This window comes from Gavia stellata, chromosome 19 (assembly GCF_030936135.1).
Source record: "Gavia stellata isolate bGavSte3 chromosome 19, bGavSte3.hap2, whole genome shotgun sequence".
In the NCBI taxonomy this organism is placed as follows: Eukaryota; Metazoa; Chordata; class Aves; order Gaviiformes; family Gaviidae; genus Gavia; species Gavia stellata.
The window spans coordinates 11,146,158-11,164,311 of NC_082612.1; positions in this window are offsets into that span (position 1 = coordinate 11,146,158).

Sequence of the window (18,154 nt, forward strand, 5' to 3'; positions counted from 1 at the left end):
TAGATAACTTTGAATGTTTAAAATACAATAAGGAAAATTGATTCTTTGCAAGGAAATTAAACAATATACTCATTATCTGGATGGCATAGAAGGCATGCATTTAATTTAATGCTACATACATTTTTATTTCCATTAGGACGGTTTCATTGTAGCCTGCCGACAAGATTTTCAGGCTTAAAGTCCTGAACCTTGTTGAGTTTGTCTGGAAAAACACCCAAAATTTGATGAAGACACAGAAACAAGACCACAAACTTTGAACAGAGAATCTCTATCTGGGCCCAGTATTCCAGTTGTTGAGGCTGCAGCAAAAACCCAGAGAAAGCAATGGGTAACTAAAACATAACTGCTTAGATGTCAGCTTTCAAAATAAGCTGATATATGTACTTAAAGTGCCCTTGTAAAATGAGGACTTCTCTCCAAGCCAAGTTCAATACCTACTCCACTCAGGCCTCTAGACAGAAATAGTTGCCTATGTAATTAAAAAAGCGCCAACACACACAACCAATTAATCATCTAAGTTTGCCATAAAAATGCAGTGTAACTTATATCCCCTAAGCCTGTCCCCAGACCCCTGCCTCACCTCTATCCCTGACCCTGCTAAGCCAGCTGCTAATGCCACCAGAGACTGATGGCTATAGACAACCACTGTGGGTACACTTCCAGCCAGATGAAGGGTCAGGAAATTACAGCTTGGGAGTCCTGGGCACCTGGAGAGGCAGCTAAAAAGGTTTTCTAGCTGCACAGTGCTTGAAAAGTCCTGTTACAAAGTCCATAGACTGAAGATCTACCTCCAAAACTGTCAGCCTGGTTCCTGATCCCAGGACTGACCTCTCCAGGCAGCACGCTCACCCTCACACTCCTGGCAGTCAAGCCCCAAATGCTCATCACCCACCAACAAGTATCTGTGTACCAAGTCTGCCACAGTTTCTGGTGCTTAGTCATCTGCCAAAACCAGAAAATACATGGATCAAGCCAAACCATCAACTAGAGGAAATATATGGATCCAGTCACTCATTCCCAAGCTCTCCGTTGAATACAAGGGCTCCCCAAGCACCATGGTGGAGACAGGACCTGCCTTCCTCACCCCACGGCCTCATGCTCACAGAACGCAGAGCCTGTTGCAGTAGCTGTGCACCCACTGAGGCCCTGCCTGTGGCCACCGGGCCCCCGTGGTGCCAGCACCCTGCTAGAGCAGGGGCACCAGGGGCCTGCACCGAGGAGGGACCTCACCTCACCCCAGGCTGCGCGAGATATATTGCCAGGGCAAGGAGAAGGAAGCACATTAAAAAACTCAATGTAACAAAACTCTTTTTTTCACATGATAACTCTGGAGGTTTAGCGAGTATCTGAAGGGGGCTCACCCTTGCAAAGGCCCATTTTCTCCTCCGCCGTCTTCTGCTCAACTCACTGGCCAGCAGTAAGGACCATTTTGGCTGAGAGCAAGTGGCCTCTGAGCCAGTTACTGGGCCTGGGCTCAAAGAGCCCGTGCATCTAACAGGGGGTGACAGGGGGCCCCGGCCACCCACGGCAGGACAGGACACTTGCAAGCAGCAGGCCGGCGGGGATGGGCACTGCCACTGCACTGGGTCTCCCTACAACGCTGCCTGGCGTGCTGTTAGCCCCTGCCGCCCCAGGGTGCCCTTGCCTCCCAACCAGGTACCCAGAAACAAACACACCAACATAGAAAGATATACAAACCTGAAAAATCCAAAACAACAACAAAAACCCCACACAAATCAAACATACCAGGAAATCCAGCCAGGCTAGCAAGATTCATCAGGTGAGGTGACCAGTCCTGAAAGAGCTGATGAAAGACAGGGTCATCAGGGAGCTGCTTCAGGGAGTCACAGAGGCGAGGCCTGGCGAGGCGAGGCGAGGCGAGGCCAGGCCTGGCCTGGCCTGGCCTGGCCCTCTGATGCCTACATGGACAGCAAAGCCTCCCCAGCGGCCTTATCAGGGGTGGCCCCCAGCAGCTCGTTAAATCCTAGCTACATTTCATGTGTGCTGAGCAATAAATAATTGCTTTATCCTTTCAAGCTGTGTCTATCCCACTTGCAGAGCATCTTTGCACCTGACTACAGGCACCCAAATAAACCAGCCCAGAAGGGGAGTGATAACCACTTCCCTGCAGCCACGCTGTTAAAAACGCCACCCTCCCTGAGACAAGAATTCTGTCTGGCCACGAGCTTGTCATCGTCGCCATTAAGTATCGCTACACCGGTCATGTACACGAGACACAGCTGAAACCCTGATGGGCCACGGCAGTATTTTCACTTAGCCGTAAGACAGGCGCCATCAGCATTTCTCCTGGCGTTGCTTCCCGTGTGAAAGCGGGGTGCCAGGCTCCGCCGCGGCGCAGGTGCCTGCCCAGCCACTGATGCTACTACAACGCTGTCTAGCCACAAAAATAAATGAAAAACCTATGTGGAGGCACGTGTAACTCAGCCACTGAGTTTGGCGTATCAGTTGTGAAGGAACACGGACATGGGGGCTGTGGTTGTCACCTAGAATAGAAATAACTACTGTGAGGTGATGGCTGCTCCAGATTTTTAATATATATCGGCAAGCTAAGCTCAACTTCTGGTTCTTCTTTATTTTTAAACATTGACCAGTACCTTTATTTAATTATATATGTCTTTAAAATACTGTTCATAAAAACATATTATGTTTCCACAGTACCTTGCGGGTGCCTACCCATTAACATTTCTTAGACTTTCCATAAAGGCGTGATTTATGGCCTTATTCTGCAACCACCCATCAGAGGGATTTTGAATTCACTGAGACAATCTGCATGAGTAAATGTTACTCATGTACATTAGTGGTTTCCAAGTCAGGCAATTAACTTACAAATGTTTGCAGGCCCTTTCTTCATTTTTTTCATACCATAGTCAGGCACAGTATTAATATCCAGTACTGAGTCTAATAAGATTTCCATTACCTTCTGGGGTTAATAATGAACACAGCAGGGACAAAATCAGTATTGCAGTATTAACTATCATTAAATAGGGTATCTAAGCATCATAGCAAGTGAAAAGCTTAGTGTATATAAAAATTTGTATTTGTCTACTTATCTCATTCAAATTCTAACTTTAACATTAAGCCTTGGATTTTAAAATTACTAACATGCAAACACATTGTGCATGGTCAATTAAACAGAACTCTACGATTTCACATAATTGCAGAAACCGTGAAAACCAGAAGTAAACTTCATTTCAGCCAGTTTCAAACAAGTATTTTAGATTTTTTTTCATTAATGAAAAAATACGTCTGAATCAATTGATTTTAAATATGGAATTCTCTGAAGAATTTGACCCTACATATGACCATTTCAACTTAAAAACTGAATCCACTCCCACTACGGACTCAGGATACAGATAAAAACACGAGCCTGCAGGTCACACAGGGTAGACACAACCCAAACTTAGATGATGCCTACGCATGGCTCTTCCCTGCACTCTTCTCTGTTAAAAGCTTGATGATGGAAGGAGAGGCACCACACGAGTGCTGGTTAACCTCAAAATGCACAAGTCTGCACGGCTGTGGTCTGAGAAAGTTTATTTATGGCTGACCCCTACTTGGGAAGACCCGCTACCTGCTCATACTGTTGCAACAGACTGCAGCCACTCCAGTTTTAAAAGTAATCCTGCTGTTCTTAATGTGAACCACACACCAACACCGTAACTAATACTAGTTGGCATTTATTAGCAGTTTGAGATACAAGACAGTCTATGGGCTTAGAAAATGCGGCCCCTTAAGGTAGGCCTCCTCAGAAAAAAATGAGGTAACACAGCAGAGAAATACAATGAGACTTTGCTTTTTTCAAGATTGGATCCACAGGTGAAATACACAGAGCAATATGATAAACTTTCTAGGACTAAATCTAGACCATCCTGGAATACTAAACATCTTTTAAAATACAAAATTAAAGTGAAATAGTTTCATAAGTATCACAATTTATCTTCCCACATAAATGAGAACAAAATCAGTTTTAAATATCTCAGAAGTAAATTCTTCCTCCTTCAGAATCAAATGGGGCTGAGGACTTTTTGAGCAAACAAAGGGTTTGACAGTGAACACCTGCAAGCATCTGTAGCCACATGCATTTCTCATTTACATCTTTATTTTTCGCCTTCTTCCTCAAAGTAATTAAAATCTTCCTTTTGCTGGAAGGCCTGTGGAGGAATCATTGCAGGGGAGTTGCTCCGAGAGATGACGAGGTCCTGAGGTGAAGCAGCTTCCTCCAGGTCCTCGGTCAGCATCGTCTCCACTGTACTACTGGCGCTGCAGCACTCCTGGTAAACCTCTCTTGGTGTTGCCTCAGCAAGCACTGGCGGCACGTGGAAATGCTGTTTCCATTGCTCAACGGACAGAATCGAGGTTTGTGCCTCTGCCCAAGGGCTGACTCACTCGACTGACTTCCACCCTGACTGACCTAGCCCCATTTCGTCTGTAAGAGTCAAGCTGTACTTTAGGTAAGTGCAGCTAAATTTGGGAGGTGATAACTTTATTTCTGCACATCCACTCAATTAATCTGTTCCTGGACTGTCAGCGACAATAATTCTCCAAAAATTACCGATTAAGTCATACACTTAACATTGTTTTCTAAAACCTCCTATTGTCATCCGAGAACTTTGACAGCGACTCTTGTCATTACAGCTCATTATCCTTCAGCATCATCACATCCAAAATAAAGACTATGTTTTTGTTTGTTCATTCACAGGACTATAAATGTAGTGGAGGGATTACCGCTTCATATTCTACTTCTCATTTGCTAGAACTTTCCTTACATAATTTTCCCTCTGGAACCTTTGCAAGCCTGTATTTCCTTACTCTTTTATGGTATTTTCTGCAATTCCTCCTCATCTCCATCATTACTACTGAAACCATTCACTGTCTTTCTCTTTCCATTTTGTAAAAACCTTACATTCCCTCCTTGCCCCACATTGTTTACGGGCTTTCATTTCTGGTTTGTGTCAGATAGGCCAAAGGTTTAGTTTTCTGTTTTGATTAATCCTAATTAAACTTCTGGCCCACATACAAATGATGCCTATTACCTCTGTGGCAGGTTTTGGTTTTGACTAATCTAGTAATACTCATTTTCCTATATATTTTCTACTAAAGGAAGTCGTCTTTAAAGATGAACAACTTTGCTCTTCAAGCACTTAATCAGTGAATACCATACAGAGATGTAATTTGCTTTCGCACAGCCCTCCCTGCATCAATCCAGGATGAGGCGTTTTGTACTACCTACAAACCAGAAGACTATTTAAGACCATTTAACCACGATAGGACATAAATATTCAGATTACAAAATAAATAAGTGACTTGAGAAGATTAAAAAAAAAAAAAAAACAAAGGGGAAAATTAATCCTGATGTAAAGCCAGCTAGTTAAACCACGTTCTTGCTATATAGCCACCATTAGCCAACCCCTGCAGTTTTCAGATGTTTATTACAGGATATGCCTGGACAAATCTTCTTTCATAAAAGCTCTTTGACACAAAGACATTAAACTTTAAGTACCTTAATACAAAGGCAGGCCTTTTAAAGGGGATTTACTTGAACTTTTTATATACAAAAACAGCTGGAAAGGGAATAGAATGACAATGAAGTAAAACAATACTTACAGACAACCAGTTAGTAAATCTTTCTTCTTCTCCTTTACACACAAAAGCAAACTCCATACACCATCAGCACCACGTACATAATAGTCCTATTAAGCTCACCATTTTCTAGAAGATTAAGGGCCTGATCAAAAGAACACTGAAATTGCTGGAAATCTCGCTATTGGCTTGAACAACTTTGGATCTGGTCCATACTGACTCCGTAAGAATAACTGCTCATAACAGTTCAGCTTAAAGCTGTAAGAAAACAACTCTGGTTATAACCTCCATAAAAATACCATAAAAAGGAACACATGCTTTATTTCTATTTACTTTACTTTCCATAATTTTTAAAATGGAAACTTCCAGCATTTTGCTCCACAATATAATCCAATTAATTTGGTCTGAGGAAGCAAAAGGAAAATACAACAAGGCACAGAAGTTTGGTTCCTTGTTCTGAGACGTATCATTATTCACAGTGAAAATAACTACTATTTTATCCCTCAGTTTGATGCTGAACCAAAAATTATTTGAAGGGACAGTGGAACATACTTTTTCTTTCTAGAAAATGCTCTCTGCATTGCTGGTTCCAGGGTCCTGGTTCTGCATTTCTCCCCCAAATTTGTCCCCACTTGTCCCCAAACTTGTCCCAACTACCTACGGGCTTTTCATCATAATTTCACATGTTCATTAAAAGCAAGGTCAGACTTCTGTAACCGACAGTTTTACTTCCATTTGTATATATGCGTGTGTATGTATGTATATACATTATAGAGCAAGGCCAAAAAATTAATATAGCATCAAATGATAAAAACAAGGAACATGATTCTAAAACATTTTAACTAAAACTTATGCTGGTTGGATTCCAACCATTCCTAATTTCAGGCAAGGCTTCTACTGTTTGCAGTGTGTGCCAGAGAAAATATGTTTCTATTGTTCCTGTAAGAGAACAAAGGAAAAAAGAACCAAACAAAAATCATGATCAAAGAATGGTTGTCCACTGGCTGACAAACACACAGAATTGTAGGACAAATGAAGCCGTGTCTACAAGCAGGATCTCATCTTACAGTAAAGCAATCTGTGCCAAAAACTCCAGTGATTTAAGTGGGACTAGAACAGATGCCAAAGTTACGATGCTGTTATAGCCAGAAAGGTTAAACCATTTCTTAAAATTTTTTCTACCACTCTCACAGACTGAAAGCTATTATTGCCTAATGCCACATTCAGCAACCAGATGGTACTGAGGAAACCTCTATTCAGATTTGACAGGTATTTTAATAAATTTATGCTAGGCTTTTTAGATTACTAATATATGATTAGCATCTTCTATACATGAGTAGATAGGTCATATATATGCTATCTGATCACCCAGCAATAACAAGCTGGATCAGGTTCAAGTTAATAATACCATCACAGTCCTAGTAAATTAGACAAATCAAGCAATATGGAACATCTACTGACATCTTCCAAGTCAAGACAGATGTTACCTATGATCCAGCACACACAGGACAAGCAGTAAACCTTGCCACCACAAAATTAACTTATCCATATATTCTGAAGACATTTGAATAAGCCAAACGTGTTTATATCAGGCTGTATTTTGGCCACGGCCACAGCATTTTTGATGCAGCACTGGAAGTTCTAACACTACATTTTTCATACTGCCAAACTACACCAAGTTCCTACAAAAAGTTTCCAAACTTGTGCTGTTAGGATGCCCAAAGCAGACACTTCTACTTCTGTCTCATTTCAGTAGGCAGGCTTACAGCAAACCCTTCTGAGATTAGACTCATACACAGTAATGAAGTCCAATTCCTGTATAGGACCTTCTTTCCAATGGACCTAATTCATTTTTTTCATAGGGGAAAAATAGTATTATGCCCATTACACATATATAAAGACTGAGGCATGGGAAAGCAAAGCAGTCCTTCCAAATCACCACCACTAGCAAAGCAAGAGCACAATCCTGTCTTCTAGCTTTGGTACTACATGAAATGGCAATTTTTGCCATTCCCTAAAAGCACGTAAGCTCTGGAAAGTGTTTTATTACAACAATCACCTCTAGAAATTTTCAGAACCAAATTATTGCCCAGAAAGCTAATTTTAGCAGGGAAAAAAATATGGTTAGATACATACATTTTTTTCTAGCCCCATTTTTTGTGATTTCTCAGATTAGAATACCAATCAGGTATTATCCTCCCTCTTCCCACAGAGACCACAACACAAGGTGGTTAATTACTACCTACCGAAAATTCTAAAAAGAGGCATTAAAATTTACAGTTTTATATATACAGTTCTGTAGATAAAGGACTTTTGATGATGCCATAATTTTCTGAATTCTGGTCCAGGATTTTCAGTTAATATTCTTCAACACTGCCCTGTAAGCCTATAGTTACATTGCAAAATCAATGCATGCAACTATTATTTGGCTTTTCTATCTTTGCTTGCAACAAGAACCGCATTTCTGAAGCTATTTATTGGCACTTTGGTAATGCCATAAAGGCTATTTCTTCCTTCCTAATTGTGCTTTTGTTCCTTTCTGTGCTGAGCAAAATATGGCAAAGGGTCAAAAGTCCTTTCCTTCCAGCAAATTGAACGTTATAAACTAGTTTCCTGGTCACCTCCAGATTCTTGGAAACTACAAAGTGGTGGAAACTGGGGGCCACAAGTGCACCCCAGATCCCTACTGCCCAACATTACAGCAGCATGGGAGAGTGGCAGACAACTTTCTAACACATTCTTCCAGAAGAGGCTTTCCTAATTAAAAACAATAGTAGGCCACAACCAGTAATAGCGATAAGTTGTTCCAAAATATTCCCACTCTGCTATTAACACTGCCTTTTAGAGGAAGCAACAATCCCCTTTCACCAAGTTTCCCCCAATTACAGGGAGATCTGTGAGAATCACTGAAAGCCAGCAAACTCTCTAATGCTTTTCAAAGCTAAGAAAATTCAAGCCTTCCTACAGGATTTCTATCATCTTCCCACTCTACCCTAAATCACATTTACATGGCTCATTCTTCCATTTTACACTTCCCACAACTTGAGTCCTTCCTGTCTTGCCTTCCTTTTCCCTCCTTTTCCTGCAAATCTCCTTACTTTCATGCTTAGTTCACATCATAGAGTTATCACAGCGCCCGTGTTACATTTTCTCCACTAGATTGATTACTTCTTTAAGTCAGCTCTCTGCCTTCTGGAGACAGACACTCCTCTTGTGACCACACAGCAGTGCAGATTACTACTCAACAGTACGCTGCATCGCTACTTTCATTTGTAATAAGCATAGCTCCTCTTTCTGCATGGACATTACATTGCTTTTCTGCAATCCAGCTGCTGCCTCCCACAGCTGCAGGATTTGCCAGACCATCCCTTCGAAGCAGCAGCTGCTGCAGCTCGCAGCTCTCCGGGAGCGCCGAGTGCAGCAGGGGTGCAGAAAGGCTGCTGCTGGGGAAAGGATGCTCTCCCTCCCCGCGCTGCACTGGTACTTGGCAGCCGGGAGGAGCAGCCACCAAGGCCGTCCAGCTGCTGTGCGGAGCTCCGCCACGGTGGGGTGACCCTGCCAATCATGGGGGTAACGTTCTGCTGTCTTGAGTGGCGGAGTTGATCAGCCTCTCCGAAGAGCTTGGAAGTGTGTTGAATTAAAAGACGTCACCTCTCGCTAGAGGCAGGATTGGTTTTGTATTGGCCGTTGCTCCTGCTGAACTTGACTGCAGTTGCGATCCCCTCTCCCCCCCCACACGCACATCGTGCAGAACTGTCATGTCTTTCCAAGCTCAACATCAAGGTTCATGTAATTACATATAAGCATATGTATATGATTGTATATGCATGCGTTACTTCAAAAAGATTTGCATAGTAAAGCCTGCAAAATGAGAAAACACACCAGTATTAAAGGAAGCAGGTGTGATTCAGCAGCTTGTTGTGGGCATGTTAGGAGACAGGCACATGTGGCTGCAGACTTCTTTAGTGCATATCATGCCAACCCTCCGCTTCCTATAAAATTGTAACCACCTCCGGAGCTTTTCTCATCATACCCAAGTGTTTCGCAAGTATTCATCCATTCATGTCAAAATACATTTGGCAATACTGTAATAGCCCTTCTTAAAATGGAGGAACTGGGGCATACGTTACATACGTTAACACACAATCGCATTTGGCATTCAACATATTTGACTACAAGATCTTTCTTTTCCTTCCTCACGCAGTGCATACTGTAACAGAAGCTGAAGTCCTGCAGGTACTGACCAGCTCTGATTCAACATCAGCAGCACTGCTCGTTGTGCACACTGACCAAACAACAAAAGCTTTCCTGGAAAAGCTCTTGTCTCAGAATAAAAATCTGGTACCGCTTGAGTCCCTCGTCCCAATAAACAAATTGCAGGACTGACGGGCAGCGGAGAGGGATCATTTAGTAACAGATCACTGCAACATACAGGCTCATTAGAAGCAACAACATAAGTAACTTTCAAATCAAATGTTTCTTAAGTCTGATTATGCATCTTGAGTACTTTGTTACTAATTTTTCCAAAGTTTTGCTGAGTGAAGCGTATCAGCCCTGTCCCCCATAGCGGCAAGATCCTGCTGATCAGAGCAAGCTTGCAGCTGCGTGAGGCAGTGGCTGCCGGGCCGGCACAGCCCCCAGAGACCCCCAGCTTAGCACGGACTTCTGGTGAGAGAGACAATCTTTCGTTTTGATTTCTTAATTGAAAAACTGTAATTGTAGCAACACCGGACCCCAACTTGCATAATGAATAGTGTGTGGACAATCGAGATCTATAGCACAGCTACTCCTACTTCACCTAAGTAAGGAAGAGCTGGCAGTTGTGAGCTTTTCCGCATGCATATGTAAAGCCTGCTGATAAAAGGGGAACTCTAACAGCTTTTTTGTTGTTGTTAGGCTGCAGGAGCTTAGGAAGCTGCTGAAAAGTCTGGTAGGATATTTAGCTTTGTGGTTATAGTCTGATTTCTTTTAAGTCTAAACAATTTTTTAAATTTTTCTCTCTTACCCTTTGTTTTGCTGCCCTTACACTTTCAGTCATTTTTCTATACTTCAATACTTGTGATCTCCTTTTTCTGCCACTCTGTGTGTCATCCTACATGTATGCTTTACTTTCCTCCCTTCTCCTGCTTCCCAACCACCAGTGGGAGTAGTAAGTGTATGGAGGATAAGTGGACACATGCTTTGAATCTATATCCAGCTCTACAGAGGAGCCTGCAAAACCCTGGAAATAATTATTCTGAGAAAAATGGTGTTCATCCTCCACAGCAATTGCGTCCAACATGCGAACCTCCACAGATTGTCATACAGTCCAGCCGCCAAGCAGGAGTTGTGAGAGCACAGTCTAGTCTGTCTAGTACAGATTTGCCAAGGACCAACTTACAAATTTCTGCGAGTGTGTAAGCTGAGGCTTTTCCAGGACTTATCACATTGGTGTATCTTCCTGAGAAGGGCAAAAAGCATTCTTGAGACTTCCATCTGCTAAAGTCACTCTTCCAAAATGTGCAGGTGGTAAAATTTCTGAATTGAATGTTGCAGTACTTTTAGCATAGACAAAATAATGTGTTTTCCTTGATGATTGCCTCATAAATGACTAAACTGCTTTCCAGCTGGAACCTCCTCAATACTCAAATCGAGGTGGGTAACACTATGGAAGAGCTGACACTAGCCAGATGCAATTTGAGGAGAAAAAGCAAGCACCCGAGTATAGGGTCTTATCATGTGAAGACTCAAATAGAAAAATGCAGTCTTAACTATTGGTAATGAAAGCAGCTCCACCTAGAATAGCTATAAAAATCCAGATGTGTGCTCTCTCCCTAAGTGACTACATAATTATAACATCATTTTTCCCATCTTTCTGCTTTCCCTTCCTAGTCGGTGCTATTGTTATCTGCTCTGTAGTTGGTATGATAACTCAGATGATAGAATTATGCTGGAGATTATATATACATGGAACACTGAGGCCCAAGAACGCAAATTCTTCTGGGCAAACAATCTAAGGGTTTTTTTATTTATTCTGCCAAGCACTATACATACAGTATTATAAGAATATAGTTTTATATTGTTAACTGCTGCTTTCAAGCTGAACCTCAAAACAAGCTATGCTTTAGTTCAAGGCTTGAACCTGCTGTTGAAAAGAAAATCAACAGAGCAATTTTCTTTATCTTGAGTAACTACATCTACCTATGGCTTTGAGTGTATAATAAGAAGCTTAACAGAGTCTCAAGCAACTGGAGTTTTCCACTGCAGTTTTGTCCTCATTTGCTCTAGTAATCATTCAAGCTTAGCAGCATTTGTTAAATTCAGATACAGGTCAACTGTATTTCGATAAAGTTCAAAGAAATGGGTGCAGCTGATTGAGCCATATCATCAAAAAAGAAATTTATACAGAAAATAGTGGCTTGATGATGCCTGTCTTGATAAATGTCATAATATTTTGCTTCTCAGCTGATGCAATACCAGGTTTCTACCTATGGAGTAAACTATCTTTCTGAAAATCCTAGTTAGATGATAAGTAATATGCCTTATCGAAAAGTATTTTGTCAAGAAATACCTTCTGTGAGGTAAGTTAGATATAGATATTATCTCTTGTCTGCAAGTAAATGATAAATTAAAAGGAATATGTATTTTTGACTGATCACCTTGTGTAAAGTCATTTTCGTTGGTTTATAATGTATTTGCAGCACTACAATAAGCATTAAGTTCAAGATTGTCAGATTTGCCACTAGTTAATAGATGAAAAATAATGGGACATGATGCAAGCTTATACGAATCAGGCCCTGTGTTTTGGTTAGTGTAAAGCCATGCATACAGAAATGAGTGTTTTGGAGTGACCAGGACCTTGGCTCGTCTGATCTGGACACTGTAAAAAGGCCTGACTGCTAGAAAATGTTGAGCACCTAACTGTGGAAAAATAGTTTTCTTTTAATTATTTCAATGCAGACTTGAATCAGCTAAAAACACAGGTCATTAAAACAGGCTGGGATATTTTTTTGGCAATAAACATCGACAAACTCTGAAAGCTGGGGAAGGCGGGATAATAACAATGGACTGCACCAATCTACTGTTTCACACTGAACAGCCTCTTGCTGCTTGAGTGGTCTCCCTGAAATCGGTATGAATGTTTGGGGCAAGGAAAAGGAGGCAGAAGCTGGCCTTAAACCCCTATAGGGTGCACCCACTGTAATTCCATTCCGGACTGTGGTACATCCACTGCAATTCTTATTCAGAAAGACTCCCAGCACCTTCCGGAGAGGCTCCATCATATCCAATCACTAGTGCGGTACAGAGCATGTAATGAAGTAATACTTCATCTTCATTTATTAAAACAGCTGTCTAAGGTCATAAATACAACGAGTTGTTTTTATCACCAGGAGTCCTCCCATAAGCATGAGGATGATGATTAACATCGTATCTCCAGTTCTGCTTACATTTGCAACCTTGCAGCAGATGCTTGGCTCTAGTGTTGTTTAAAAGCCATCAGAAAAGGTCTTGATCACTGGTGACCTCTGCAAGAACTTTGGTGGCTGCTACATCGATCTGACCCAAGGAGTGCTCCTCAGGCAAACATGAAGGCAGGCTTTTTTTATCGATTAGCCAAATGGTCTAGCCTTCCTGTTTTGTCTCCTCATTGGCAATTAAGAGAGAAATCCATTGAGGGAGTGGTGGCAGTGAACCTTTCCCTCTGACACAAATAACCTTAATCAGGCCTCTTAGTTAATTTCTGAAATTGTTCTGTATCGACCTCTGTTTGAAGCAGGATTTTCATCCTACGGCCCTATCAGTAAAACATACACATCTTCCTGTTAGCAAAGCAGACTTTTTCTAATGGTGACATCTTTTACTACTTATTTACAATCCTAATCACATCATTGATTCCAGTAATCTTTCCTGCACTAAGAGCTGTTATTAATTCTCTCGAAGGAGAACCTGGGTGGGTTTTGTTGTAGTTTTTTTTTTAACCTAGATAATTTAAATTAAACCAAGTAATGACAATCTAGGAGATTGGGGGGGGGGGGGGGAAGTCCAATTCTCAATGTGTTTTTAACATCCAGACAGTAAAGAGGCCACAATGTTCCTCAGCCTAAACCTGATATACCTAAAATAGAACCAGAAGATCATTTTGGTGACTCAACTAAACAATGGGGATTAGCCTTCTACAACCAAAGCTATGACTGTCCAGGTTAGGAAAGTGATTGTTTAATCCAAAACACATTTGGGCATTTCCTTACTCGTGTGACTCCTTTTGTGTCTGAACAATTGAAATACTTCACTTGGGTAATGAGAAATGAAGCATTTCTTTACCTCTCCCCCAATAATCACTGATTTAACCCCCCAAAATAAATGCATTAATCCTTTACCTCCATCTTCCCCATCTTGTTTGTCCTTCTTAATGTTGAGTGATATTTTAGACTAGAAACCGCTGAAATAATTGGGAATGTTCATAGCTTATGTCACTATGACTTCATTGCTACTCTGTGATGAAGGGCAAAAAGACTTGCTTGCGGGAAAGGGGAAGCCCTGGCCTTGGGGCCCTAATGCAGGCTGAATCTGGGGCTAAGCCCCCTCCCGATCTGACAGCTCTTTCCCCCTTACGCACATGCACTCACGGTTTCGTGTTGGTTCGCTCTCCCAGCGTGTGTGAGTTAAATGCGAAGTTTTTTATCTTTAAGATTATCTGTGAGATTTGGCAAATGGAAATGCTAGGGAAGTTCTGTTTGAGCAGGAGTGTTATTTATCATCTGTTCTCTTTGCTAGAAAATGCCCCTTTGTACGTGGGGTGCCAAAGAGGCACGTGAGGATTTTGGCAGGGAGGAAAGGTTTGACTTACCCAGGTGCTATTGCCGTCAGCATGGTGGATTTACAAACCTGATGTCATCTATTTACATTTCTAAATAGCAGCATGGAGAGAAATGCAGCGATACGTAAGATTAGTCTTCATTTGGCGAAGTAACTGCCAAATTAAATGATGACAGATGGAAAAACTAAAAGCCACGGTGTCAGGGGTCCGATGATAGCCCTCTGCTTTAGCGAGAGGTAAATACATAAACCTCAGCTGTTGCCTGCAGAAGATACGCGTCCAGTTTAAAGACAGCCCTCGGACTTTCTATTTAATCAATACCCCCTACCGAAGAGAGCAGCGTACGGCATTAGAACTAAAGCAGTGTTATTAGAAAATGATATACTGCACATTAGGATGTATAATTCACGTCGCCTTCATTTGCTCAAACCGTCGTGAAAATCCATAAATCATTTTCTCGTTCATGTATTTCCTAAGCGCAATTTGTCATTCCGCATTAGAGGGCTGCCTCAGATCACCGGCGCTTTTAATTCACTGCTCGGGGTTTAACACGGCGCGGAGCCCGCGGAGGAGCCCAGCTCCGCCTCACACAAAATGGAGACCCGGGTGCGCTCGGAGACGCGGAGCGCGGGGGGGGGGATCGCACCGCCGAGATGCGGCCCCCGCCGGGCCGGGCCGGGGCGCCCCGCGGCTGCGCCCGCTGCCAGCCCCGCGGGGAGGGAGGGAGGGAGGCGGCTCCCCCTGCGCCTGGACATGTATCTGAACATACGTCTATGTGTGCAGCCCCGCGTGGCTCGTGCTCCGTGAATCGGGCCGTCTTTACGAAAGCGTTGCGGGGGTGCCGCGCCTCGAGCGCGCGTGGGGAGCGCCCCGACGCCGCCCTCGCGCTGAGGCGGGGATGTGCCGCGCCGGCGGCCCCGACCCCCGCCTCCCCCCTTACCTCCGGCCCCCGGGGGCGGGTTCGGTCGCGGTCACGGCCGCGGGCGGGCGGGCCCCCCTCCGCTTCCGAGGTTCCCCCGGGTTTCGCCGGTGGCGCCCGGGCCGCCCGCTTCCCTCGGCGGCGAGAGCGAGCGCCGTTCCCGGGGCTCCGGCGGTGGGGAGGGTTTGGAGACGGGCTGCCTCGCAGCCGCTTCCCTGAGGGCACCGGCCCCTTGCGCCCCGCGCCGGCACGGCTCCCGCTCCGTCGCCCGTGGCCGAAGTTGGTGGCAGCGCAGGGGCAGACGAGCGGTCGCTCCGCTGCCCGCGAAGGAAGCGCCGCCAGCTCCCCCCCCGCACCCGACGGGCGGCAGCCGGGGTTTCTCCGGCGAAATCCTTGTACGGGACAACACCCACCGCCACCGACCCGCCGGCCCCACTCGGGCGGGCGTGGGGGGACACGGCGTTGTTCGGGGTGGTGCTTCCCTGCCCGCCGCGCCGGCGGGCAGCACCGCCGGCTCCCCCGCACAGACGCGCGGCCGCCGCTTTCCCGCCTCTCCCCCTCCCGCGGCGAGGCACCGCTCTCCACAGCCGCCCCGCCGCTGGCGGACGCGAGCGCCGTAATGGGAGCGCCGCGGGGGGGCGAGGGGGGGTGCGGGGAAGCAGGAGAAGGGGGCTCAGGGCCGGGGCGGCGGGGAGCGCGGGGGGGCCACCGCGGGGACGAAAGCCGCGCTCTCCCCGCCGAGCGGAGGCGGGGCCGCCGCCGGGGCGCAGCGCGCCGCTGCCGCCGCTGGGGGGCGCCCGCCGCCCGCGATTGCGGCCGCTGGCGGGGGGCGGGGCGGGGCCGCCGCGGGCTCCCGAGGGGGAGCGGGGGGGGCCGCCGCTTGCGCAGGGCCCGGCAGCCCCGGGCGCGGAGTGGTCGCCGCCGCCGCCACGCTGGACGCCGAGTCCGCCGCGCGGAGGCGGCGTCGCCGCCGGCGGCCCGAAGCGCGGGGCGGCGCGGCTGTGCCCCGCGGGAGCCCGGGGGAGGCGGCGCGTGGCGCCGCGCATCGATCCGCCGGCGGCGCTCGCGGCCGGGTGCGCCGTGACCCGCTGGGCGGGGGCCCCGTCGCAAACCGCCGCCGCGGCATCGGCCCCCGGCGCGACGCCGAGAGCTTGGCTGTGCCCCCGCCGCGGCCGCACGCCCGGTGGCCCCGAGACCCCCTCCCCGGGGAGGGCGGCGGCAGGGGCGCGCGCAGAGGCGGCGGTGGTTTCCCGAGTTTGGGAAGGGGCGGCCCCGCCGTGCGCGGCGGGGAGCGCGTGCGGGCGCGCAGGGATCGAAAGGCGGAAGGGACCCGCTGCCTGCTGGCGGGGGGGTCACAGCTGCTCGTGCCTGCTGTGCCTTGCTCTCTGCAGACGATAAAATATTTCCCATAAAAACGAATTAGAAAGAGGCAAGAATTACAGACGTTTAAACCTTTTTACTCCGTCTTCATTTTGTAAAGTTACGGACGCGGACCTTCAGGTGCAGAAGGCCCGTGGCGGGTACGGGGCGCTGACGCGGCGGGGGGTCAGCGCTGTCCCCCCCCCCCCCCCCCCCGCCCCGCCAAGCCCTCCCTCAGAGCCAGCGCTGCCTCACAGCCGAAGGCATCGATCACAAACGTGTTAGCCCAGCGCTGGGCGTGCTATAGACACGATGGCTGGAATCGACTTCCCTCAGCACAGCGCTGCCTTCTCGCCGTCTGAGGGAAGAGGGGGAGGGAAACGTCCCGCCGCCGCGGGAGCCGGGAGCCACCCGGCGGGGGCCCGCCCGCCCTCGCAAGCCCGAGCCGCGGCGGCGGCTGCGAGCCCTCGGTGCAGCCCAGCAGCCTCGGAGCCTCCGGCGCCGCTACCGGCGTTGGCAGCGTGGAGGGCGCGGGTAGAGCGAGCACCGACACCCGGTATCGGAGCGCTTCACTGGAATGTAAAGAAAGCGGTGGCTGCGAAGCCCCTGACGGTTCCTCCCGCCAGCGCTGCCCCGCCGCCGCCCCGAGCAGCCGGTGACGGAACACCTGCCCGCTTTCCCTCTGGCTTTCCCTCTGCCCTCGCCCCCCACAGGCTCCTGCTCCGTTAGTGGAAATTCCGGCGTGTACATCGGGAAAAACCGGCGCAGTCTCATGATACTTGAAATCGGCTGGGGTGGAAACACCGTACAGACTCATGAGGGAAAGTTGCACTTTCTCCATCGTCAAACAAACTAATTAGCCAAGGCAGCCCGGGAGGGGGGCGGAAATAATCATCTCAAGTTTCCCCTTGTTTATGCTTTTTCTAAAAACGCTACTGCGCCCGGCCTCGGGTAGGAAACTTAGGAGCTGGTGGAAACTCCCTCTCCAAGGAGAGGGTTGTTTACCATCACCCGCGTGTGCGCGCCGACGACGAGCAGTGATATCCCTGCCCAGACCTCCCTGCCCGACGGCGGCGGCGGGGGAGCGGCCACCCTGGGCCTTGGGCGGCGAGTCGGGCAGCAGCAGGGCTACCCTCGCGTGGGCCAAGCTCTGCCTGCCTGCCTGCCTGCCTGCCTGCCTGCCTGCCTGCCTGCCTGCCTGCCTGCCTGCCTGCCTGCCTGCCTGCCTGCCTGCCTGCTCTCCCATCTCTGACGCAACCTACTTGACGTGCGCCGCGGCCAATGGGGTGCCGCCCCTGGGGGCGTTGCTGCCGACTGATTGGTTGGCAGGAGCCGAGCGCTGCGCAAAAACAGAAAAGCCGAGCGCTGCCGGCTCAGAAACTGCCGGCAGAGATCAGAGGAGCCGGGACCGGGAGCGGGACCGGGAGCGGGGCCGGGACGCGAGGCGAGCGGCGGCGGCGGCAGCGGCAGCAGCAGCA